The 27,836-nt window shown below is 45.4% G+C and overlaps 1 non-coding gene and 1 pseudogene across 1 annotated transcript; one reads left to right on the top strand and one right to left on the bottom strand.

Moving 5' to 3' along the window:
• The window catches only part of LOC121531225, a 29,281-nt pseudogene extending 7,266 nt beyond the window's left edge, over window positions 1-22,015 (bottom strand).
• A 359-nt stretch (window positions 22,016-22,374) lies between these two features.
• Window positions 22,375-22,447, top strand: trnar-ucg. Its single transcript has one exon. It is a non-coding gene; the product is annotated as a tRNA-Arg (tRNA).
• Window positions 22,448-27,836: the final 5,389 nt, after the last annotated feature.

Genomic DNA, 27,836 nt, shown 5'->3' with positions numbered 1-27,836 from the left:
TAATCCGTCGATAATCCAAAAAGATCGACATCCCGGTAGCCCGTTTTTAGACGTTTATCTAGAGAAAACCATGTGCCAGTATTTTGGATAAATATAAAAAGGGTTGAATAATTTAAATGGTTAATTACAAAAGCTGATCATAACATTTGCTCAAAAGTCGCACCTAATAATTATTCCAAAGGAAAATAATTATTGAGTGAATTATTACTAGTCTATAGGATTCTGGGAGGATTCTATGACCTGATGGGGAAGGGTCTAGGTAGTTAGCGTTGGTCCGATTGGAACTAGATTAACTTGTGGCAATAAATAATCATTAGAAATACGAATGGGTTGGTTGATAGAGATATATTAAAAAATGATGAAATTGATTATTAAAGAGTGTAAGTGAAGTGAAGGTTGAGGTCTCAGTGCCTCCCCAAGAGCAGAGGGCAGAAAGGTTATATCTAGTCAGAAAACTTAGAGACCGAGTAAGAAAATAACGGAAGGCAGCGGAGTATTTGATGGCCACATTGGGAGAGATAACCGAGAAGAGAGAGGGAGGCTACCAAGCGACGAGACAGAATAGTAAAGGTGATGAGAGGAAGTGATTTAGGTTGATTAAGAATTGGTTAAAAACACCACGAAGGGATTATTTGATGTGAGTACCTATACGTTTCTAACGTTATATATGTATTAACTTGGAATAGTTTTTTGTGTTACCGAATGAGGTGAGAGTTAAAGAACTACTGAGAATAGAGAAGTAGTATGGTCATACTATCGTAATAAATAAACTGAACCAAACATGACGTTACTACAGCAATTTAGGATGGTTGATGTTGTTACGTTAGTTTTTGAACCCTACGATAGAGGTAAAGGCAGAACGCAGTTTGAGAATGTATTTTATTTTGGGTACTAGGAAAAAATTATTGGAAGAGGTTCCATGTTTTTGTCTACGGATGTTAGCCATTGGGGTTGGCTGGAACGTGAGAAAGCTGTAAGGGACATAATGGGTTAAGTTACGTGTACAAGGATCAGTGGTTGCTGTAGAGAAGGATGTCAAAAGGCTGGTGAATGTTGTCGGTGTGAAATGGCTAGCTAGTTAGCGGTGAGAGCTAGTGGGGTTTCATTTGGTGACGTAACTTGCTCTGTGAGCTGGAAGTAGTTGCTTTGTAAGGATCGCGGATTTTGTGGAGCAACGGGTAATGGTGTTTCGATGGTAAATGTTGTCGATATGTGTAGAGGGTCCCTGGTTCGAGTCCAGGAAGGGACATAAAGTGTCATGAGCACTCTCTCTCCCTGGTAGCAACATTAATTGCATTCAATTATCTTCCACTCTGCTCACCTCCCTCTCTCTACTCAGCCTAACTAGCTCCACCTGCCCTGCTCTGCTCTTGTTACCTGGCCAGCTGCACTGCATTTCCCACTCACCATCCTCACCTTGCCTCACTCTGTTCTAATTACTCTGCCAGCTGAACTGCATTTCCCCACTACCTCTCCCAGTATATCAAGCCCTGGTTTTCAGCCAAGCCCTGTCAGATCGTCTTCAAACCCGGACCAGTAACCTGCCTGTCTGCGCTCTGACTCCTGTTTGTGATACCGATCCTTTCTTGACTGCCTCCTTGTTCTACTGCCCCGTCTATCCCAACCTGCCTTCTGGACCTCGACTACTCTCCGATCTTCAGCCCCTCCGGTAACTCGTTTCTGCCTTCTGTCTCTCACCACGATATTTGCCCAGCCCTGATCTGTACTTCTGCCTGCCATTCATATTGCTGTTGTGTGTGTGTGTTCCCCCAGGTCTCCGACCACCAGATGAGCGTGCCCAGACGTTTCACCACCCTCAGCCCGATACGCCGCTCCATCACTGGGGAACACACACACTAAGCACTTGGACTGGACACCCCCGGACATTTGGTGACCCCCGGAGCACAGGTACCCACAGGAGGACCCTGAAAGACCCCTGACACCCCTGGGACTCCTCTTCCCGCCTGTAACCTTGAATAAAGAACTCTGAATTTGAACTTGCGCTCTTGGGTCCTCTTCTGTTCGTGACAGAACGATCTGACCATCATGGACCCAGCGCACTCCCTGACCACGATGGAGGAAGAGCCAGAGAGGACTGCCCTACAGCGACTGGAACGCTCTGAGGGAGACATAAATCGGATGGCTGGCGACATCGCTTCCCTTCTCCAGCTATTCAACCAGCAGCAACAACAGTTCCAACTGCAGCAACAACAGCTAGCCCAAGCCCTGCAACTACTCTCAAGCCCGGCTACTCCACCTGCACCCCCCCTGGTCCTTTTGTTCCTGTACCACCGATACTCCTTCATCCCTCCGCTGGAGGTCCCAATGCTGCAGGCCCGGCAGTGCTGCCACCAGATCCCCACGCTCCTGAACCAAGGATTGGGAACCCGGAACGTTTTGATGGCAACCAGAAGCAAGTAAGACCATTCTTGAGCAGCTGCCGAATCCAGTTTGCACTACAGCCCAGGACTTTCTCAACAGAGGGAGCCAAGGTGGGGTATGTCATCACACATCTCACCGGTCGAGCTCGGTTGTGGGGAACGGCGGAATTCGACCGGCAAACCCCAGCCTGTGCCTCCTTCAGTGCCTTTGAGGAGGAGATGTTAAAGGTCTTTGACCTAGGCTCGCCAACAGCCGAAGCGTCACAAGCTCTGCTCACCATCCGTCAGGGCAATCGGACAGTGGCAGACTTCTCCATTGACTTTCGTACCCTGGCCAGTCAAAGCTCGTTTAACCCAGAGGCACTGGTGCAAGCCTTCCTCCATAGCCTGGCGGACTATATCAAGGAACGAGCTTGTTTCCCATGACCCGCCCTCAACGCTTGATGCCGCCATTGACCTTGCCGTTCGCATTGACCGCCGTATACAGACCCGGGAGGAGGGAGAAGGGCCGTCTCAGTCAACCTGCCATCCGTACTCGGGTCGATACCGCTTCTGTCCAGCCCCTGCCTGTCAAGTCCCATAGCCAACTCAATCAGCCTGAGCCCATGGAGATTGGCCGTGCCTCTCTGACTCCCGAGGAGCGTCGGCGCCGTCTAAGCTCCAACCTTTGCCTCTACTGTGGTGGCGAGAATCACCGTGTCGCTACTTGTCCGGCAAAAGCCGCAGCTCACCAGGTGTAGGGGAGATCCGGGTGAGCTCAACAAGCCTTCAGTCTCCCTCCATCCGAAAGACCCTGCTTCATCTCCGCCTTCAGCTTTCTGACAAGACTCATACATTGGCCGCCCTTGTGGATTCCGGAGCCGAAGCAAACATCATGGACCCTGAGCTTGCACAGCAACTGGGCGTGAACCATCATCAACTGACACAACCCATTCCTGCACGAGCCCTGGATGGGCATCATCTTGGCACTGTCACTCATATCTCCGCCCCTGTGACAATCCTGCTGTCAGGAAACCACCAGGAGTCCATCCAGTTTCACCTCCTACACTCACCTGGCCAACCACTCATTCTTGGATACCCGTGGCTCCGTCAGCACAACCCCCACATCGACTGGGAGACAGGAACAGTCCGTGAGTGGGGAAGGAGTTGTCACCAGACCTGTTTAAGGGGGGCCACCCTGCCCGTTCACCGGGAAGGATCTAGCGCTACCTCCGACATATCCAATGTTCCGGCCTGTTACCACAGCCTGAAAGAGGTGTTCAACAAATCCAAGGCGACATCTCTACCCCCACACAGACCCTATGACTGCGCGATTGATCTCCTGCCTGGCACAGCACCTCCCAAGGGTCGTCTGTATTCACTGTCAGCCCCGGAAAGAAAGGCCATGGAGGACTACATTAATGACTCTCTTGCCTCCGGGATAATTAGACCGTCGTCTTCCCCCGCAGGAGCGGGATTCTTCTTTGTCGGCAAGAAGGACGGTTCTCTTCGTCCATGCATAGATTACCGGGGTCTGAACGACATCACGGTTAAGAATCGCTACCCACTGCCCTTACTTTCGTCTGCCTTCGAACTGCTGCAGGGAGCCACTGTATTCACTAAGCTGGACCTTCGCAATGCCTACCATCTGGTGCGGATGAGGGAGGGAGACGAATGGAAGACAGCGTTCAACACACCAACCGGCCACTATGAATATCTCGTCATGCCCTTCGGCCTCACCAATGCCCCAGCAGTTTTTCAAGCCCTAGTGAATGATATCCTCAGGGACATGCTAAATACGTTCGTATTTGTGTACCTTGACGATATTTTAATATTCTCAAAGACTCTGTCAGAACACACGCACCACGTCCGGTTGGTCCTGCGCCGCCTGCTGGAGAACTCTCTTTTCGTGAAGGCAGAGAAGTGCGAGTTCCATGCCAAGACCGTTTCATTCCTGGGGTATGTGGTGACCGAGGGCAGCATTCAGATGGATCTCACGAAGGTGTCGGCTGTCACTTCCTGGCCAGTTCCTGAGTCTCGGAAGAAGTTGCAACAGTTCCTGGGCTTTGCCAACTTTTATAGGAGATTCATCAGAAACTATAGCACAGTGGCTGCACCCCTCACGGCGCTAACCAGCACTAAACAACCGTACCAATGGACATCAGCTGCTGATAAGGCCTTCAATATCCTCAAGACATGTTTCACTTCTGCTCCCATCCTCCAGATGCCAGATGCAGCAAGGCAGTTTGTGGTGGAGGTAGATGCTTCGGACGTGGGAGTGGGTGCAGTGCTTTCTCAAAGAGCAGCTGAGGATGGCAAGATGCACCCCCTGTGCCTTCTACTCCCGTCGGCTAACCCCTGCCGAATGCAACTACGACATTGGGAACCGCGAGCTGTTGGCTGTCAAGCTCGCCCTTGAAGAATGGCGGCACTGGTTAGAGGGGTCAAAGGAACCATTCGTAGTGTGGACAGACCACAAGAACCTGGAGTATATCCAAACAGCCAGGAGGCTGAACTCCCGTCAACAGCGGTGGTCTCTGTTCTTTACGCGCTTCAATTTCACGCTCTCCTACCGCCCGGGATCTCGCAACATCAAACCTGATGCTCTTTCCCGGATGTTTCAGAAGGACGAGACCACCGCCATGACAGCTCCCATTCTTCCCAGCCACTTGGTCGTAGCGGCCCTCACCTGGGAGATCGAGAAGCAGGTCATGGAGGCTCTTCGGGACCAGCCAGGTCCAAGCACCAGCGCCCCCAACCGTCTGTTTGTTCCAGCAAATCTCAGGTCACCTGTGATTCAGTGGGGGGCACGAATCCCGTCTGGCCTGTCATCCCGGCATCACTCGCACCCTTCATCTGGTCCGCCAGCGGTTCTGGTGGCGGGGAATGAGACGGGATGTCCGAGAATTCATCCGAGCTTGTCCCACTTGTAACCGAAACAAGACTCCCAACCAGCCTCCTGCTGGGTTGCTGCAACCCCTACTCATACCCAAGAGGCCCTGGTCCCACGTTTCACTGGACTTTGTTACGGGCCTTCCGCCCTCTGACGGACACACAGTCATCCTTACCATTGTTGACCGCTTTAGTAAGATGACCCACTTCGTGCCCCTTCCCAAACTACCCTCTGCTAAAGAGACCTCCCAGGTGGTCCTGGAACATGTGTTTCGTATCCATGGCCTACCCCAGGATATAGTGTCAGACCGGGGGCCCGCAATTCTCAGCAACCTTTTGGAAGGAGTTCTGTCATCTCCTTGGGGCCACCGCCAGCCTATCGTCTGGATTCCACCCGCAGTCAAACGGCCAGACTGAACGCATGAACCAGGAGCTGGAGAAGGCACTGAGGTGTGTGGCTTCCCAAAATCCCCGGGCCTGGGCTCAACACCTGCTCTGGGTGGAATATGCCCATAATTCACTCACCAGTTCCTCCACCGGGCTCTCCCCCTTTCAGTGTGTCTACGGGTATCAACCTCCACTGTTTGCCAGCCAGGAGGCGGATGCCACCTGTCCGTCTGCTCTTGCGTATGCCCGCCGCTGCCGCCGCACTTGGGCCCAGGCTCGCACTGTGCTCCTGAAGTCTGGAACCAGCTACGCCGTCGGTGCCAACCGACGGAGGACCCCAGCACCTACTTACCGGGTTGGTCAGAAGGTCTGGCTGTCTGCCCGGGATCTGCCGCTGCGGGTTGTATCACGAAAGCTGGCCCCTCGCTTCATTGGTCCTTTTCCTGTGCAGAAAGTCATCAGTCCAACGGCGGTCCGACTTCAGTTGCCCGCTTCCATGCGGGTCCACCCCACCTTCCACGTCTCCAAGGTCAAGCCGGTCCATGAAAGTCCCCTGGTCCCTGCAGCTCCGGCGCCACCTCCTCCGCGCCTCGTAGATGGCGGTCCTGTCTTCACCGTCCGGCGGCTGCTCCGCTCTAGGCGAAGGGGTAGGGGTCTCCAGTACCTCGTTGATTGGGAGGGATATGGTCCAGAGGAGAGGACCTGGATCCCGGCCAGGAGGATAGTGGACCGGACCCTTATCACTGACTTCCACCGACTACATCCTGATCAGCCTGCAATCCGTAGGGGCCGTCCAAGAGGGGTTCCTAGCCGTCCGGCCCGCCCCTGCTCCTGTCTCAGTGCCTGTCCTGTCTCCCGACCGTGACCCTCCAGCTCCTTCTGAGGATGAGGAGATTCACTCGGACCGCTCGGAGGAGTTCTGACCCGCCGCCTGCTCCCCTCCACCCTCCCGGCATGATGTTGTTCTTGGGACTTCTGGGGCCGTCCCTTGGAGGGGGTCCTGTCATGAGCACTCTCTCTCCCTGGTAGCAACATTAATTGCATTCAATTATCTTCCACTCTGCTCACCTCCCTCTCTCTACTCAGCCTAACTAGCTCCACCTGCCCTGCTCTGCTCTTGTTACCTGGCCAGCTGCACTGCATTTCCCACTCACCATCCTCACCTTGCCTCACTCTGTTCTAATTACTCTGCCAGCTGAACTGCATTTCCCCACTACCTCTCCCAGTATATCAAGCCCTGGTTTTCAGCCAAGCCCTGTCAGATCGTCTTCAAACCCGGACCAGTAACCTGCCTGTCTGCGCTCTGACTCCTGTTTGTGATACCGATCCTTTCTTGACTGCCTCCTTGTTCTACTGCCCCGTCTATCCCAACCTGCCTTCTGGACCTCGACTACTCTCCGATCTTCAGCCCCTCCGGTAACTCGTTTCTGCCTTCTGTCTCTCACCACGATATTTGCCCAGCCCTGATCTGTACTTCTGCCTGCCATTCATATTGCTGTTGTGTGTGTGTGTTCCCCCAGGTCTCCGACCACCAGATGAGCGTGCCCAGACGTTTCACCACCCTCAGCCCGATACGCCGCTCCATCACTGGGGAACACACACACTAAGCACTTGGACTGGACACCCCCGGACATTTGGTGACCCCCGGAGCACAGGTACCCACAGGAGGACCCTGAAAGACCCCTGACACCCCTGGGACTCCTCTTCCCGCCTGTAACCTTGAATAAAGAACTCTGAATTTGAACTTGCGCTCTTGGGTCCTCTTCTGTTCGTGACAATAAAGCAAATATTTTGCATTGATGCTATTGACCTAGATTACTAGATGAATTGATAACATTACATGAAAGGAATTGTCTTACCAGCACATAGCGAATAGAATAACATAGTAATTAAAGTTGCATATCGGTGAATAGGTGTTTTGTTAGTTGGGACTATAACTTCACAATAATGTATATTCTGTTGAGGTACCATTATATGGAAAGTTAGCGATAGAGAATAATAGATTTTGTAGAGGGTTTACAAAGTGAGTAAGTTAATTATTAATTATTAATAATTGATGAGACATGTTGAATTGATGTTGAATTTGATTGTTTAATAAGACTGGTATTAAAATTATTATTTCTATTTAGGTGAATGAAAATATGTTATTAGGTAGTAGTGCTTTGTGGAGACAATTTACTAATGAGACGATTTCGTAAGAGGGTGAAAGGAAGTAGTGATAGTTGGGCTATATTGACATATGTAGGAAGAATTGGGATGATATGAAGAACATATCTAGATAGTTGAATATAATGTTCTTTGATAATTGATAATTATTATTATTACATTATATTAGTTTGTTTAAACAACAGTGAGGATGCAGACAGTTCATTAATTCTAAAAACGATAATCTGTTTATGGTACGTTGAACAATGGGATATAGTTGTTACTATTAGGATGATGGATTAAATAAACATTGTAAGTATTAAGTTATTAAACAATAGGTTTATATTTTAAAACATCAATGCAACAGGTTGCGATGATTAAATTAATAGAAAGGGGTTAGAGGTTTATATTAGGAGGTGTAGTGAACTTAATGAAACGTGGTATTATATAGTATCTTCCAGGATTGATGGAAGTCTCCTATAGCATTATGTTAAGGGGAGAGTAGGAGACAACGTATCAAACAATTTTTAAATAGATGCCTGGGATAAAATATCATGGCTTCCTTACATGGAGTAAATGAATATAGTGGCGAATGAATAAAATATGACATTTAGAGGGGTGACAGGAGCAATATCAGGGGAAACAGATATTTCCTATGTTGATTGATCTAGTAACGATACTAGGATAATTTGATATGGGATCAAAATGAGCAGATTTAGGGGTTGAATAATCATTGTGAGAATTACAGAGGATGAAGTCTGAAGGGTAATCAATTTAAAATAATCATTGTAAACTCAGAGAAATTTGAGTGGATTTTATATAATCTTTTTATGGAGTAGTTATGAGGAATTAGATTGATACAAACAATTATTGATGAGATAGGACTGTGGATATCTGTATCAAGTTTTGTGTGTACTTACTATCTTTGGATTACTGATTGTAATTGAATGTTAACAAAATGTATCATTTCTCTTCCAGGAGAAAGGGATTTGGTTATCTCATTGGGATGTTGCCCAGGGCTAGGGGGAGCAGTTTAGTGGAGTTAGGCAGTATTAGGTCGTAAAAGGGAGCTACCACATTAAGTAAGGCCTGGCCATTTTTGTTTGTTGTTTTCAATTGGGGTTTTCAAATAAAACACAACACACCTAGTATGAGGTTTATAAAGGATTGTTATTTTGATTTTATGGGGTTTTCAACAGGTCAAAAGTGATAAGTCTTAAAGGAACACACACAGTGAATTTTATGAGGTTTTTATTTTTTGACTGAGTTTTGGGTATACATGATTTCTTATGAGAAGAAATGTCATGAGGACTTAATGTACACTTGGGATAAGTAACATTTATGAAATGTTTTGAATGATGGTAATGTTTAGTATACTATGGGATGGAACATTTCGTTGAATGATTTCAATGACCTCTGAACTCTGTTTTTACTTTCTGGTGTGAATTGATCATCCACACTGGTAATTCTAAAGGCATGAGAGGAGTACTTTAAGATAGTTTATTTTACCAAGTTGAGGGTAATTTATAATACTCTGAAAAGTGTGAAGAAGTTTAAAATTTGGTAATAATATTTATGATTCGAACCATAAAATAACAAAAGAGAGAGAGCGCTTTCCCTGAATGAGGGATACCTGTTGCTAGTCAATTGTACTAATCTTGGATACTTTACGGGATAGAAGTAAGTTGAGGTATTATCAAATGTTGTCATTTTTATTTCATTTTTATTATGGTTTAATAAACAATGTTGGTATTTTGTTTTTGAAAGGATTAATCACGTTGTGACTCATGTGTTCAGAAAAGGGGGTAGTAATGATGGTAAGAGGATTTATTGGCACATTTGCATATTGTAGCAAGAATATGAGCAGTAGTAATTAATGTGTTATGGGTTAGATTAAATGTTTTAGGTGAAAATGTATTTGTGGTATAATGTAGAATGTAGTGGAGTGTAGGTAGTTTTAAATATTATGCTGATGGGATAGCACCAACTTTATGTAGGTTCTAGATTTGTTAAACAACAAGTTGGTATTTGAAACTAAATTAATGCAAATGGACTGCAGTAATCAGAAAAAGGCACAATCTAATGTGAAACAGCTATTACCTAGGTAATGGATTCAGTAATGAGACCAAGGTGATAATAATAATAATAATAGAAATCTAGATAGAATAATTTAAGATAAGGACTAGCTGTCCAGATATAGACAAAAAAAGGATGAGTTAAGGAATAAATGCCAAGACGAATTGCTCTCTCTTACTTAAATCCATGGCTGTCCTACGTTATCAGTGAATGAAAGCAGAAGGGGGCCTTTTGCTTCTCTCCTCAAACAAAGAGGAAAGAGTGGCCAGGGTTGAGCAGAGTTCAGGCTAAAACCTTTGTCTCTCCTTTGCTATCTTGATTGATTACAGCATGGGGGGGTGGGGGGGTCTTCAGGTCAAGCCCGGGAGAGCCGGGGTAGAACAGAGTTTAAACTAAACATGAGTGTTTTTACAAGATAAGGGATTGATTGATTGTATTACTATTGATTCTGAACTGAATGAAAGTCAAATTTAGCCACCATAATAGACAAAGGAAGTGGGAGGAGCAATAAAGAAGCAAGGGACAGTCTCAAAGGTCAAGGGATGGCATAAGGATAATTTACCAATATTACCTAAGTGATTGTTTAGGTAGGTGGTAATATTGACACATGGGCAGAGCCATGTGTCAACAGGGGGGATGATGGTAGGATTAAAGATAAGACGGAGGAGAGAACTAAATACTTAAATAAATATTTGGATACGGTCTAGAAAGAAAATGCTAATGTGAACGGTATGATTAGAGAGGGGTTAAGGAAAACACACAGGAGAGCAGGAAGAAATGGGATACAATGTCTCCCGATAGTATTAATGACGATCAGGAGAACTCCAGATAAAGAAGGGTTATTGCAAGTTGAGAAAGTATTTGATAGACCATACAGAATGGCCGAGGTAGGAGGACCAGAGCAGGCAGAGATAGAAACTGAGAGCACCCTAGCAGAAGGTTGTTTATTAACCACACCCGTATGTCAGAGGTTTTGTGCCCCACAGGTGAACTAAAGGAGAGGGTAACCCACTCTATCCAACCAGGTGACTGGTGTGGATCCAGTCCCTAAAGATGAAAGACTGGAAGCAGGCCTGTTGGGAAGGGCCCTATCAGGTTATATTGGTCACCGCCTTTGCCATTAGAATAGCAGAAAGAACAACCTGGGTCCACGTTACCCACTGCAAAAAGGTACATACACATACAAGCACCACTGCACACATGCAGAGTTAGAGAGAAGAACTGGACCAATAGGGTCTGGGGATCACCTCTGTTAACGAAGATCTCCTACCCAGACCTATCATCACTGTAGTGTGTTCTCAGGGTGTGAGTATGGGGTGGTACCAAGCAGAAAGACTGAGGGCAGGAGAGGGTTGGCGGTTTTTGGGAATATGGGTAACCTGAGCTGCATCATAGTCTCGGCAATGGTCCTGATATGTCAAGATCCACCACCACACCGCACCAATTACGCTATGACCTTACCATTGTTAAAAAGTAAAAGAGAAGAGAAGCGACCCCACATACTGACCATAAAGGACGAGTGGCCTACAAAATGGGAGTCAGAGAAGGGCAGACTGTAGGATTCAAATTAAGGTTAGGGACGTAGCCAACATGTGGGGTACATGTCAACAAGCAATTTGGGATTATAAAATTCCATAATATTCGTGTTCAAGCCCCACGGCGGATTGTTCCTAGACTCAAGTGTTTAAACACACTTGGGGATGGGGATATGAGAACGGGCGGGACTGGACATCCAGATGGAGGGTAAAGAGAAACAAAGACATCACCAATTATCAATTGGAGATAGTAGTAATGTGACTCAGGTTCGGAAGCACAGGAGAGAATTCGGAACCTTACAGCCCCTGTAACCGATGTGTGGTAGGCGTGTGCCAGTAAAGGCAGTATAAGGCAGAGAATGCCAAAAGGGTGGCTAGATACGTGCGCCCCAGTTCTTCTGGTTCAGCTAGTTAGAATTAGTCACCAGGAACCAAGGAAAGGGTTAAACAGATGTAGGAGGAGTTTTAACAAGAAGGAGAATAGCCCTATTTAGATGAAAGCGATTGGTATACCAAGGGGGGTACAGGATGAATACAAAGCTATGAAACAAGTAGGGGAAGGGTTTAGTACAACGTTCTTCTGGTGGGTGACAATAAACAAAAATATGGATTGGATTAATTATATCTATTACGACCAACAACGATCTATTGGCCAGACTAGGGATGCAGTAAAGGGGATCTCTGAACAATTATCCGCCACCTCACTCATGACTTGGGAAAATAGGTTGGCTCTAGATATGTTGCAGGCAGAAAGGGGCGGTGTCTATAGAATGGTGGGCCATTGTTGCACATTTATCCCTAACAACACCGCACCGGATGGTACGGTCACCAGAGCTCTTGCAGGATTGACTGCTCTAAGTGAAGAATGGGCTGAGAACTCAGGAGTTAATACATCTTTGATAGGGTGGTTTGATGAAATGTTTGGCAAATGGAAAACCATAGCAGCCACCATCTTGGGGGCAGCCATCGCTTGTATTGATATTCTTGTATTATGTGGTTGTTGTCTTATTCCCTGTGTCCGAGGGTTGGTGAGTAAGGCGTTGGAGCATGCAGTGTCTCAACAGATGGTGAGATATGGACGGACTCCGGACTCTGACCAGTGGAATGTGAAATACGATCCTCCAGGCTTGGTGGAGAACGAGGACTTTGACCCTGAAAGACCGCAATTGGATGAAACGTTTATTGGTTCTGACGTATGAAGGTCATAGGAAAAATCTAAAAAAGAAGACCTATGGGTGGAAGTAGATAATATAACTATTCTTTGAGGTTAATCATGCTTGTAAATACATTTATCCTGAGTGTGAAAATTTTAGTCAAAGGGTGGATTGATAGATTAATTTACATATTTTTTTAAAATAATGACTAAAGGATTTCACCCCAAATACGGTATAAATGTGTGAACTGTGTTAGAGTTATAATGTAGTGTAAACCCACTAACCGAGGCGAGGGGGTTAGAAACTGCTGAGACAGACATTCCAGGAGAAAGGAGACTTAGAAACTGTCCTATTTAAACATTCTATACTGTGGAAATTTACAGGCCGCCTAAAGGTGGGCGGAGCAAAGTTCCTTTGTGTGAAGGCATATAAAAAGGCTGTGTATGTTTTCAGCGGGAGAGCTCTCATGATTAAATAATACAGATCATTCTTGCTGGTTGTGGACCTTGTTTAATTCATGATTAAAACCAGTGCATTACAACCTCTGGGAATTATTCAAGCTTGAGTTTAATTAGAGATAGACATTCTCGTGACAATCAGAAAACCAGTCAGTGTCTGGTGTGACCACCATTTGCCTCATGCAGCGCAACATCTCCTTCACATAGAGTTGATCAGGCTGTTGATTGTGGGCTGTGGAATGTTCTCCCACTCCTCTTCAATGGCTGTGCGAAGTTGCTGGATATTGGCGGGAACTGGAACACGCTGTCGTACGCGTCGACCCAGAGCATCCCAAACATGCTCAATGAGTTATGTCTGGTGAGTATGCAGGCCATGGAAGAACTGGGACATTTTCATCTTCCAGGAATTGTGTACAGATCCTTGCCACGTAGGGCTTTGCATTATCATGCTGAAACATGAGGTGATGGCGGCGGATGAATGGCACGACAATGCGAGAAATGAACATTAAATGATCTGGCAACAGCTCTGGTGGACATTCCTGCAGTCATCATGCCAATCGCACGCTCCCTCAACTTGAGACATCTGTAGCATTGTGTTGTGTGACAAAACTGCACATTTCAGTAGCCTTTTATTGTCCCCAGCACAAGGTGCACCTGTGTAATGATCATGCTGTTTAATCAGCTTCTTGATATGCCACACCCGTCAGGTGGATGGATTATCTTGGCAAAGGAGAAATGCTCACTAACAGGGATGTAAAGTAATTTGTGCACTAAATTGAGTGGAATAAGCTTTTTGTGTGTATGGATAATTTCAGGGATCTTTTATTTCAGCTCATGAAACATGGGACAAACACTTTACATGTTGCGTTTATATTTTTGTTCAGTGTGGATGTATTTAAAGTGCTTAGATCCAAGCTTACACCTCCAAAAGAGCAGGCAGCGATTACTTTATGTATACAGTGGGGGAAAAAAGTATTTAGTCAGCCACCAATTGTGCAAGTTCTCCCACTTAAAAAGATGAGAGAGGCCTGTAATTTTCATCATAGGTACACGTCAACTATGACAGACAAATTGAGGAAAAAAATCCAGAAAATCACATTGTAGGATTTTTCATGAATTTATTTGCAAATTATGGTGGAAAATAAGTATTTGGTCACCTACAAACAAGCAAGATTTCTGGCTCTCACAGACCTGTAACTTCTTCTTTAAGAGGCTCCTCTGTCCTCCACTCGTTACCTGTATTAATGGCACCTGTTTGAACTTGTTATCAGTATAAAAGACACCTGTCCACAACGTCAAACAGTCACACTCCAAACTCCACTATGGCCAAGACCAAAGAGCTGTCAAAGGACACCAGAAACAAAATTGTAGACCTGCACCAGGCTGGGAAGACTGAATCTGCAATAGGCAAGCAGCTTGGTTTGAAGAAATCAACTGTGGGAGCAATTATTAGGAAATGGAGACATACAAGACCACTGATAATCTCCCTCGATCTGGGGCTCCACGCAAGATCTCACCCCGTGGGATCAAAATGATCACAAGAACGGTGAGCAAAAATCCCAGAACCACACGGGGGGACCTAGTGAATGACCTACAGAGAGCTGGGACCAAAGTAACAAAGCCTACCATCAGTAACACACTACGCCGCCAGGGACTCAAATCCTGCAGTGCCAGACATGTCCCCCTGCTTAAGCCAGTACATGTCCAGGCCCGTCTGAAGTTTGCTAGAGTGCATTTGGATGATCCAGAAGAGGATTGGGAGAATGTCATTGGATGAAACCAAAATAGAACTTTTTGGTAAAAACTCAACTCGTCGTGTTTGGAGGACAAAGAATGCTGAGTTGCATCCAAAGAACACCATACCTACTGTGAAGCATGGGGGTGGAAACATCATGCTTTGGGGCTGTTTTTCTGCAAAGGGACCAGGACGACTGATCCGTGTAAAGGAAAGAATGAATGGGGCCATGTATCGTGAGATTTTGAGTGAAAACCTCCTTCCATCAGCAAGGGTATTGAAGATGAAACGTGGCTGGGTCTTTCAGCATGACAATGATCCCAAACACACCGCCCGGGCAACGAAGGACTGGCTTCGTAAGAAGCATTTCAAGGTCCTGGAGTGGCCTAGCCAGTCTCCAGATCTCAACCCCATAGACAATCTTTGGAGGGAGTTGAAAGTCTGTGTTGCCCAGCGACAGCCCCAAAACATCACTGCTCTAGAGGAGATCTGCATGGAGGAATGGGCCAAAATACCAGCAACAGTGTGTGAAAACCTTGTGAAGACTTACAGAAAACGTTTGACCTGTGTCATTGCCAACAAAGGGTATATAACAAAGTATTGAGAAACTTTTGTTATTGACCAAATACTTATTTTCCACCATAATCAGCAAATAAATTCATTAAAAATCCTACAATGTGATTTTCTGGAGAAAAAAATCTCATTTTGTCTGTCATAGTTGACGTGTACCTATGATGAAAATTACAGGCCTCTCTCATCTTTTTAATTGGGAGAACTTGCACAATTGGTGGCTGACTAAATACTTATTTTCCCCACCTTATTTTGAAGCACGCATCGATGCAAGCTTCAACGGAAAGTATGCACAGAAATATGATGCAACCACATAAAAAATTACACAAAATGTATTGAAATCACTGGTGGCCATTATTTGAGCTGAAGTGAGAGAAAATAAACTCTGACTTCGTAATGAAATGCTGCCCATTCACATCTCATATGTTGCCTGACTACAATATTTGATCTTGAGATGTTAATAAATACATGCTTTTTTAATTTTGGCATGTTTCCCTGCTTAAAATACACATAGATCGCAAGCCCATAGTAAAGTCGATAGGGCTAACTGGCTAGCTAGTACTGTTAGCTAGCCAGATAGCCACTAATTATTTCAGCCACCAATTACGCAAGTTCTCCCACTTAAAAAGATGAGAGAGGCCTGTAATTTTCATCATAGGTACACGTCAACTATGACAGACAAAATGAGATTTTTTTTTCCAGAAAATCACATTGTAGGATTTTTAATGAATTTATTTGCAAATTATGGTGGAAAATAAGTATTTGGTCAATAACAAAAGTTTCTCAATACTTTGTTATATACCCTTTGTTGGCAATGACACAGGTCAAACGTTTTCTGTAAGTCTTCACAAGGTTTTCACACACTGTTGCTGGTATTTTGGCCCATTCCTCCATGCAGATCTCCTCTAGAGCAGTGATGTTTTGGGGCTGTCGCTGGGCAACACAGACTTTCAACTCCCTCCAAAGATTTTCTATGGGGTTGAATTCTGGAGACTGGCTAGGTCACTCCAGGACCTTGAAATGCTTCTTACGAAGCCACTCCTTCGTTGCCCGGGCGGTGTGTTTGGGATCATTGTCATGCTGAAAGACCCAGCCACGTTTCATCTTCAATGCCCTTGCTGATGGAAGGAGGTTTTCACTCAAAATCTCACGATACATGGCCCCATTCATTCTTTCCTTTACACGGATCAGTCGTCCTGGTCCCTTTGTAGAAAAACAGCCCCAAAGCATGATGTTTCCACCCCCATGCTTCACAGTAGGTATGGTGTTCTTTGGATGCAACTCAGCATTCTTTTTCCTCCAAACACGACGAGTTGAGTTTTTACCAAAAAGTTATATTTTGGTTTCATCTGACCATATGACATTCTCCCAATTATTAGGAAATGGAGACATACAAGACCACTGATAATCTCCCTTGATCTGGAGCTCCACGCAAGATCTCACCCCGTGGGGTCAAAATGATCACAAGAACGGTGAGCAAAAATCCCAGAACCACACGGGGGGACCCTCCTTACAATCTGAAGCGCTTTGATCACTAGGTCTGCATCTGAAATGGCACATTCTATTTCCTAGCGTGCCATTTCGGACATACATAGAGGGTCATCACTACCTAAATCCGATCCACCACTATCCTTCCTGTACCTGCCTAGGCCCTTGGTGAGGGCATACATCTGCCGGGCCTTGCTGGCGACCTCCGGCTGGCTGAGGCGGTGGTTGAATTGTAGGCGCTCGGCAAAGGGCTGCCCGGCACCGTAGATGCGCCGTAGTTGAAGATCTCGGCATGCTCGCAGCTGATGCCCACCGTGTCGGCCGTGCGGCTGTGCAGGTAAGTGCCCTGGCTCTTCTTGCCCTGCAGGGTCATCCAGCCTGAACGCTGTGCAGCCTGGACATACAGTAACAGATGCATGATGAACAGGCTACATTTATTACTGTCAATAGATTTCTCAAGTATCCAGATATGGGGCACCTTTTGTAACATGCTGTATGCAAAAATGCAAACAGACACTCTTAAATATTCTGACTGGGAATGTTTTGTATTTTGTAACATGAGTTCCCCATTTGATTGCGGACTTTCTTGGGCACTTGCATAAACGTTGTTTGGAAGTTGTCAGAAACTCACATTTCTGATCATTCTCATAGCAAAATGAATGCAGCATCAATCTGAGTATCAGTGCCAGGGGTGAGGTCTCACCGTGCATGCCAGCGAAGTGGGCCTCTCGCAGCATGGCAGCGATCCACAGCTCCTGGGAGTCCACGTCCACCCCACCAGGTGGTACCCAGGGGGCACCTGTACCATGGCCTTCAGATCACTGCCCACTCGATCCCGCTGCACAGACCGCACGCAACCTCTATATCAGTGGTTCCATTAAAAATGTATTGCCCAGTCCTCTTACGCCCCTTCCCCCCATATTTCTCTCTCTCTTTTCTCTTACCCGAGCGTTGCTGGCAGTCAGCCACGTTGGCTCCACAGCCCTGTGGGTGACGGTTCCCACAGTGACGACCTGGGGCAAGATGGCGCCGTCCTGCACCTCCTCATCATACTCTTCATGCCTGCTGACAGTGGGAGGGAGCTCCCCTTTCCTCAGCCACACCACCTTCTGGGAGCTGCCAGGACACATCAGACATGATAACAACTGTACTTTAACCCCATAGGATCAGTCATTTCATATTTGTAATTGTGTCTGGCCATGATGATTAGCAATGTAAATGCAGTATGTCTTCAACCATTTTTTTCTCCATAAATCCATTTAATTCCTATTTATGAAGTCATTCTTACATGTAACAGTCCACATACAGTGGAGTCTAGGTACCTACTTGATGCGTTTCTGGGCGTTCCTCCAGAAGGAGATCATCTTATTGATCTCCAAAGCACGGGTGACGTTGGTGCCCCCCCCACCCCGCCCTCAGGGTGCTGTCTTCCATCTTGGATAGGAAGTCCTTGGAGAAGGGGCTGCCCACAGTGTTGTTGCTTCCATCCTGTAGCCAAAACAGTCTTAAGCATTTATGAGTGTGTTCAGGTGCAAAGATACAGCACAGATTATAGGATCATTATAGTACATTAAACACAATTAGGGATTTTAGTTAATTTTAGTTAGGAATCACCCCTATGAGAGGATTGGCATTTTGATTCTGCGCAACACAAATTAGGTCAGCATCGCATATATCAGTTGATGTAACTTGTGTGGGAGTTTGAAAGACCAGCAGCCCAGAAAGTTGAAATCATTGTAAGGGCTGTTTCCATGGTGATGGGGCATTGACTCTCACCTGGTAGAGAATGAATATCTTGCATTTCCTGGTTACAAAACATAGAACATGTCACCAAATGCATTAAAATCCTAAAGATCATTGAGGTAATAGGTGTGGTGTAGGGGCGGACTATAGAGAGAGAGCAGTGTTTCCCAACCCTCGTCCTCGAGTACCCCCAACAGTACACATTTTCATTGTAGCCCTGGACAAACACACCTTATTCAACTCATTGAGGGCTTGATGATTAGTTGACAAGTTGAATCAGGTGTGCTTGTCCATGGTTACAATAAAAATGTGTAATATATTAAATAATAATATAGTGTACTGTTGGTGGTACTCGAGGACCAGGGTTGGAAACACTGAGATAGAGGGTGCATTTGCCACAAGAATCGATCAATGTCAAAGAGAGGCGGTGTGCCCTCGTCCCATCTCTATGGAGAGGACAGTTCACCTTTCTCTTGGTCATCATCACCCTGCCGCCATTCTCCTCCTCTGACACACTGTCCAGACGACTCAACTCCTCCACCTACAGGTCAGCACAGGGAAGACACCCACCTGTTGAACTATTTGACAAGAGAGCATATTTGCTATTTGCACAGAATTCCTTGTTGATATGGACAGTTAATTTTGTGTGTGTACTCTATTAAACGGTCATCCAGGAGGTGTCATGAAGACAGACCAATCCTGTGTGCGTGTGTGTGGGTGCGACAGGGTTTTACCGTCTGCCACAGCAAGCTGTCGGTCAGCATGAGGTCATCAGAGAGGCCGTTGTCTAGACACCTAGGCTGCTCTTTACCTTTCTGCTCACAGTACTCTATGTACACACTCTCGATGGCCCTGCGAGTCACAGCAACATAAAGAGGTAACTATACACACACTTCCTCTGGTGGATGCACGTATAGTACACCCAGTGATGTACTGCTAAAAAATAGGTTGACTGATTAATTAATGAACTCATTCATTCAGTAATGCACGTATTGACTCATCCCTGTGCCCCCTTTGTTTTTGGTCTCCATTTCCACTGGTGCCCCTGTGTCCCTGAGCTGTTTGTTGTGCTCTGGCATACCTGTGGGGGCACACAGGCCCCGTGGCATCCTCCCCCTCCCCCTGGGGCTCCATCAGGTTGTCCCTGCGGCCAGGCACCAGGTAGCCCCAGCCGTGCTGCTCCGTGCAGTGCAGGGGGAAGCCGTCCCACGTCAGCCCCATCATCTTGGGAGTCACCCACGTCTCCTTCAGCCTCTCCAGAGCCTCCCTACTGGGGCACGGCGGGTTGTTGATTCTGGTGAGCGATTGGATAGCGTGCACTGCAGCACAACGGGAAGCTGTGATCCGGATGATTTGATTACGGCCGGCCATGATTAGACTGTGCCAGGCAGTGGTCCCGTGTGGGCATGATTGAAATCAAAACCCAACTCTCATGTAAATTGTGACATCCTCAGTTACACAGATCTCATAAAACTCAGTTTTGGAATAAACTGACTTTATGACCAAAATTATTCACGTTGTAGTCAATTATGACACTAGAATAAAATTTTGATTCATATCGATGCCGCACAGGCCGTTTTCCACCAGAGAAGTAGTTTTTTTTCGGTTCAGTCGCTCTTTAATACTTTGGTTTGGGCATATATTTTCAAGGATAATTTTTTCACCTTTTTTTCAATTCCTGACAACTACTTTGAGAGGATGGGCAATCTACTCTGCGATTGCTATATACATTTTTTGACTTTTAAATTAATTATATATAGACATTTATTTTTTGAAGAATAAAACTTATGAAATGTCTAACCCCATTGGAATGCAAAATATAAGCTTGTTTTAAGCAATTGTTTGTAAACTATGTAATTGTAAACAAACACTGTATAGCTTCACAAAATAGATACAACTATAATTTTAATATCATGGCTGGTCATCGCTAAGCTCTTTTCCTAAAAAAGTGGCAGGGTGTCTGCTTTGTTGTTTTTAAGGTAAGCAAATCAATAAGGTTTGGAAACAACCAATCATCCTTATTGGACATGACAGGTTGGACTTCATTGACCTGGAAGTTGTTCCTGACATCGGCCATGCTGCCCTTCACAAAGATCTCTCTGGCCTCCTGCTGCAGCGGCTCCCCTTCCACATACAGAGCATGCACATCAGACCGGTTGTTGATGCTGCTGATATTCACCCAGTCCCATGAGCCAATCTACACATACAAACACGACAACAACATTCAAAACCATATATTAACCAATTCGTTTATTTTGTAACTTTGGATTCCTGAAGGAAATAACCCAAGCCAATCAAGGGAAGGAGAGCTGAGGAACGAGCTTGTTGACTGACAGATAGGCAACAGCAACATTTCTACAAGTACGGAACCATTGCAAACCAATAGTTTTCTGTGTACTTCTATTAATCGTGAGGCTAGAAGACAGAGAGCACTGATCATGGTCCCTTTCTCCCGCCCAGGCCGGCTCACTTTCTTTGACCTCTTGGAGGCCCCGCCTCTTGCCGTGCTTGTTGGCCATCCACAGCTTGAGCTGGAACCCAATCAGACCAGAGATGGCAATGTGGAGACTCATTGTGTCCAGGAAACGAGCCTTAGAACCCTGTGGGCCTGAGAACACATACAGAGGCTGTCTCTCAATCCAAAGGCAGCTAGCTACCTGCTGCCTACCTGCCTCCACTGGAAGCATCCCAGAGGATTAGGTAACAGCATAGAGATTGATAGAAGCCTCTAGTGGCCAAAAGGCAGTATTATCATGGGCAGTGCCATTGAGGGCTTTCACCATTTTAATGTAGTCAACTGGGTGGGACTTCCAACTTCATTGGCTGATCCCTCCTGGTGAGCCTGTTGGGAGTCATGTGCAACCGGGGGATCAGCCAATCGTGAAGAAGAAAATTTACTACTTCAATATGGAGATTGCCTCAATGGCGCTGCCCATGCTGTCACAGACGCAATAATGGCACAGATACAAAGATGAGTCCTCTATCTATCTCTATGGGAAACAGCCAGACTAAAGACAGAAAGCACGAGCCACTCCAAAGACCCCAATGCCTGATTCACACTATTTGGCCCAACTGAGCCAAGCCAAGACTATCTATTCTGGGCTAGCCTGGGGAAAATAAAATATCAGAGCCAGTATTGAGTACGGTTCCATTCGGCCCTATAGTGTGAATCCAGCATAAATGACTGTTAATTACTCTAAATAGTGATGAAGTATGCTAAGATCGGTCAAAGCTGATGTTGTGGACCACGATCAGTTTCTCCCTCCACTGGCCCCTCGGGGGGCCAGGATGCAGAGAGAGCCAGGATGGAAAGAGAGCCAGGATGCAACTTTGTGACTATAACGAAACCATCCAATCAAAGCCTTAAAATAATCAATAAACATTAAATGTAATATTAAGATCATCAACATGAAAACATGATGATTGCTAAGTAGGCCTACTTTACAAAACTGCTGATAACTACACGCGGCATTGCAGAGAATGGTCAGAATGCTGTGTTGACAACAGAATAAAAATAGAGATTCCTTACCAATATGCCTAAGATTCCTAGCTACCGCTTTGCAATCCTCAGCTCGCATCAATGTGACACATATAAACAATGTGTTTCCGGATTTCCAGGCATGGAGGGTGAAACATTGCAGTAGACCAGCTATCTAGCAATATCCAGTGGCAGGGATGACCTCCCGTGCGGAAGTGTGTAAGATAAAGTGAATGTTTTGCAAAGTATCTGGCCAGAAGTTGACGAAAATATATTAATCACATAAAATCGATCGCTGCCTAAAACTAATAATAATATATAATATTATAGCATGTTTTCATAAACATTTAATCGGCCTCGTGGCCTAATGGATAAGGCGTCTGACTTCGAATCAGAAGATTGCAGGTTCGAGTCCTGCCGGGGTCGAATTTTTGGACATTCTTGTTCAGAATGACGGATAATGGGATAATGGTGTAAACATGCACGCCTTGCTTGGTCAATCAATGTGATGATCACCGATATAATCATACATCAGGATATATAGTATGGGAATTAACGATATGTTCGTCTCTCTTAGTTATTCCTGAATAGAAAAATCAATCTCTCCTTCTTGATAATATTCTGTGCAGTTCATGCTCTTTGCAAAGTAACTTGCTGGGCTATTCAATTGATTTGGCATTTTTTCCCCCTTATAACCAAAGTACGATTAAAAAACAAAATTCTTATATGGAAAATCATCGCTAGGGGTCAGTCTGTCCATTCAAACTGAGAATGTACCTTCCATTGCCCTCTGCATGAAGGAAGGCACACAACAATAACAAAATCTCAGAACGAATAACGAATAACACAACTGGGCTTTCTTTGCTCAAATTAGATAGGCCTACATTCATTTGTAGCCTACATACATGATACTTACATGATACAAAGTCATGATGATGGTGATAGGCCCAATAGAATATATGGCTCAAAATATTGTACATTCTTTAGCCTAATGCTTTTTTAAAATTATTATTATTATTATTATATGGCGATTTTTCATGTCATAAATTTGTATATGACTATTTAGACTACATGTGGGCACGTTGTAAATTATACATTTTTTCATAATTTCTGTAAAATGTAGGGCTACATAAAAAAAAATATAATGTATACAAATATTGCCACTGTGGTGCAAAGGGAGTGGAATGGATGGACGCCAGTAGGTCACGGTCTTGGCCCCTGCCCTGCCCCATGTGCTTTGTTATAGATGGGTTAGCTGACAATGTCACCAATGATGAGCATGCATCAATGGGGCAGAAGTACATGTTTTGTTGTGATTCTGGATGGCCAGATAGCTAGCAACAATGACAAGAAACTGCCTGCCATGTGTTAAATCATAAGTGGCTCATTTCAGATCGTTTGAACTTGTTCTTGATACCATGTCTTGTTTTGAGGTGTTTTGACTAATGTCACGTCTATGCTAAAATGGCTAAAATGTGCTAGCTAACCAACAACTGTAACAATGTATTTGAGAGAAATGTGCGCATTGTGCAACTTTATTTATGTTTTCAATAACATTGGAGACAAAATATTGTTTAAATGTTGTCAACAATCTGAGAAGGGGGTAGCTGCATCCCAATATGGGACCGGAGTATGGGTGAGTGGGTGTGTCGAAAGGAAAGGAGTGGGTGTGTGGAAAGGAGTGGGTGTGTCGAAAGGAAAGTAGTGGGTGTGTGGAAAGGAGTGGGTGTGTCAAAAGCGCTCTGCTATACGTTATACGGTTTTGATTGAGCTGTGCTTTTTGGGGGTCACTGAACTAGGAAGTTGTAGCAATTTTTGTACACAAGTAATGGCCATTTGATTTGGACTTCAGTTAGAAGAACAGTTTGAGCTTACCAAGTTTGAAGTGGAGGGAGTACAGAGCTTAGCATGTCTCTAAAGTAGATTTTGGCTTGGAAAAGTGAAATATATTCAGAAGGAGGCGGTAATTGGTTAAGGGAGGAGAATTGGAGAGAAAAAGAGAGGAGGTTGAAAAGACTGAGGGAGGCAGAGGATGGGTTTGAATCTGTTGAAGCTAGCAATAACAAGGGAGAGGGTATATCGAGAAAGATTGGTGTCAAATTCAAACAGAGTGAGCCGGATGCCAGTTCGAGTTCTGTAGGTGAAATGGAAGGGGTAGAAGGTGTTGTGAGGAGCTCGGAGCCCGGACCTTGAATTGATGGACATGGTTACGATAAAGATAGGTTTGGTCCAGTGGGAGTGAGATTTTTGAAGAGGGTGGAACCAGGCCTTTTGGCTGATCCATGGGTGGCTTCAGGTTGGGTGGAAAAGATGGTGGGTGCTGTTGAGTCAGTGAAGGTAACCCGAAGTGGACTTGTTTGTTTGTGTTTCTTCAGATCAGAGGGGGCAGGTGCTCCGTACGACGCAACTTGGGGAAAGACCTGTATCTTGCTTTGCGCTTAGGTACAGGGCACCATTGAAGGGAGGGATTTCTGGGGTAGTGTTAAGTGTGGAGGTAGAACAATTGAAGTAGAAAATTCCTGGTGTTTGTGACACCCGCCGTTTGGTACGACGCAGACCAGGCGGAGAGCGTGGTGAAACAGAGGTGATGCAGTCTGTTCTTTTGAGCTTTGATTTAGAGTCTTTACCTTACAAAGTAATGTTAGGATATGAACTCAGCAAAAAAAGTAACGTCCTCTCACTGTCAACTGTGTTTATTTTCAGCAAACTTAACATGTGTAAATATTTGTATGAACATAACAAGATTCAACAACTGAGACATAAACTGAACAAGTTCCACAGACATGTGACTAACAGAAATTGAATAATGTGTCCCTGAACAAAGGGGGGGTCAAAATCAAAAGTAACAGTCAGTATCTGGTGTGGCCACCAGCTGTATTAAGTACTGCAGTGCATCTCCTCCTCATGGACTGCACCAGATTTGCCAGTTCTTGCTGTGAGATGTTACCCCACTCTTCCACCAAGGTACCTGCAAGTTCCCGGACATTTCTGGGGGGAATGGCCCTAGCCCTCACCCTCCGATCCAACAGGTCCCAGACGTGCTCAATGGAATTGAGATCTGGGCTCTTCGCTGGCCATGGCAGAATACTGACATTCCTGTCTTTCAAGAAATCACACACAGAACGAGCAGTATGGCTGGTGGTATTGTCATGCTGGAGGGTCATGTCAGGATGAGCCTGCAGGAAGGGTACCACATGAGGGAGGAGGATGTCTTCCCTGTAACGCACAGCGTTGAGATTGCCTGCAATGACAACAAGCTCAGTCCAATGATGCTGTGACACACCGCCCCAGACCATGATGGACCCTCCACCTCCAAATCGATCCCGCTCCAGAGTACAGGCCTTGGTGTAACGCTCATTCCTTCGACAATAAATGCAAATCTGACCATCACCCCTGGTGAGACAAAACCGCGACTCGTCAGTGAAGAGCACTTTTTGCCAGTCCTGTCTGGTCTAGCGACGGTGGGTTTGTGCCCATAGGCAACATTTTTGCCGGTGATGTCTGGTGAGGACCTGCCTTACAACAGGCCTACAAGCCCTCAGTCCAGCCTCTCTCAGCCTATTGCGGACAGTCTGAGCACTGATGGAGGGATTGTGCGTTCCTGGTGTAACTCAGGCAGTTGTTGTTGCCATCCTGTACCTGTCCCGCAGGTGTGATGTTCGGATGTACCGATCCTGTGCAGGTGTTGTTACACGTGGTCTGCCACTGCGAGGACGATCAGCTGTCCGTCCTGTCTCCCTGTAGCGCTGTCTTAGGCGTCTCACAGTACGGACATTGCAATTTATTGCCCTGACCACATTTGCAGTCCTCATGCCTCCTTGCAGCATGCCTAAGGCACGTTCACGCAGATGAGCAGGGACCCTGGGCATCTTTCTTTTGGTGTTTTTCAGAGTCAGTAGAAAGGCCTCTTTAATTGCCTACCGTCTGTAAGCTGTTAGTGTCTTAATGACCGTTCCACAGGTGCATGTTCATTAATTGTTTATGGTTCATTGAACAAGCATGGGAAACATTGTTTAAACCCTTTACAATGAAGATCTGTGAAGTTATTTGGATTTTTGAAAGACAGGGTCCTGAAAAAGGGACGTTTCTTTTTTTGCTGAGTTTATGAGTTATGCTGTTAGAGCTTTTGTGCCGAATCCACTGCAGTGTTATAGGTGTCACGTTTATGGGCAAGTCGCAGCAGTGTGTAGGAGGGAGATTCCAATATATGAGAAGTGTGCAGGAGGACATGGGACAGAGGAATGTGTAGTTTCGGTGGAAAAAGTTGTGTATGTCAACTGTAGGGGATTGTTGCTGGGGATTGGAGGTGTCTGGTGTGAGAGAAGCAGGTTGAGGTGGCCACGGTCAAAGTAGTGCAGAAGGTGTTGTATGCTGAGGCAGTGAAGAAAGTAGAGAAGGGTGGATGATGGGTGAGGGATTCTGAGAGGATCTTGTGAATAGTAGATCTGTGCCAGAACAGAGGGATAGGCCAATTAGTGATATATGTTTCAGTAAGATTGGCTTCTTAGCGTTCATAGAAAAGTGTTTTTGTTTTTTTTCTCATTGACTTCTCAAACCCCAAACCCCGGCCTGGTCTGTTTGATCTGTTTTGTAAGCCTTCCCGAAAGTCTCGCAATGTTGCGCCTACAGGTTTAGAAATTGTGGAAATAGCGCTGACTTTTGCCCCTAGTGGCCGGTTTTTAAGGCATTTCCCGACCTCGTCAGGACATGGATAGAGGTCCAATTTTGACGTCAATCTTGAACTACCTGGCTGGTTGGCTATACAGTTAACCATGCAAGGTGGTAAACTGTAGGCTACATGCTCACTATTTTTTTGTGTGAGATAGACAGTCATGTCCCTTTTGACAGGAAATTAATATCCAAGCTCGAACAGTTATTTGGAGACAGCCATTCTCAAAACATCACTCATATAGGCTGTTTCAACGCGCATTAGTCATCTATTTCATTGGGAAGTTTATAGGGGCATATATTAAACTTGCACCACAATAAGTGTTGTTTGTGGTCACAAATAAAATAAACACCAGAACATTGGACCAACTAGTGAGAGAAAAGTCATAATCTCATTCATGGCAGATATTAGTCAAATGGGGAAAAAAAGTCTGAGTTCAATTTTCACCAATTTAAATAATATAAGGCTTCGAACATCAGGGAAACAAATATAAACTCCCATGTAGGAATTGAGTCATCATTCAGCCATAAAGCAGTTATAATTTAATGTTACTGAATTAGGCTACTATGACATGAATCAATCACCTACGTGTACGTTGCCATATTGTAATCAATATTGCTGGATGAAAAGTCGCCTTTTACGCACCAGTTAGGCCTACGCATAAATTATTATAGCTATCAATTGAAACGTACAAATACCTCTTTAGTTTTGTGTCTGCGTGATGGCTTTCCCTATAAGGCTACGTGATGGCCTACATTTATCGAGTAAACATGAGTCACAACGTTTGTCGTATGAAGCCATAACTGGGAATCACCAAATCTATAGTACTGTATATTGCTCTGTGTAGGTTGCATTGCCTTATAATAAGCATACAATAACAATTCAAAAACTGGCACATTTGGATTCCCAAGGTGTAGCAATTGGCACTGACTTGATAATGGAGTAACTCAATAAGTGTTAATAAGACATTTAAAGAATCCCTACCCCGTGGCTCCCATGCACCTTACTAACACATGCGCACATAAAAACCTTTGGTTTCATCTGGTTCTGTGATTGGACATAAAACAACCTGCCACTGGTATGACGTCACTGTGGGCGTAAATTGTCACCAGAGGAAGCGCACAGCAGGCGAGTAGAGCTCGGAGG

The sequence above is a fragment of the Coregonus clupeaformis genome, chromosome 19 (assembly GCF_020615455.1).
Source record: "Coregonus clupeaformis isolate EN_2021a chromosome 19, ASM2061545v1, whole genome shotgun sequence".
NCBI classification, from domain to species: Eukaryota; Metazoa; Chordata; class Actinopteri; order Salmoniformes; family Salmonidae; genus Coregonus; species Coregonus clupeaformis.
Note: the sequence above shows the minus strand (reverse complement) of the source record. Positions and strands in the feature narration are given on the sequence as shown.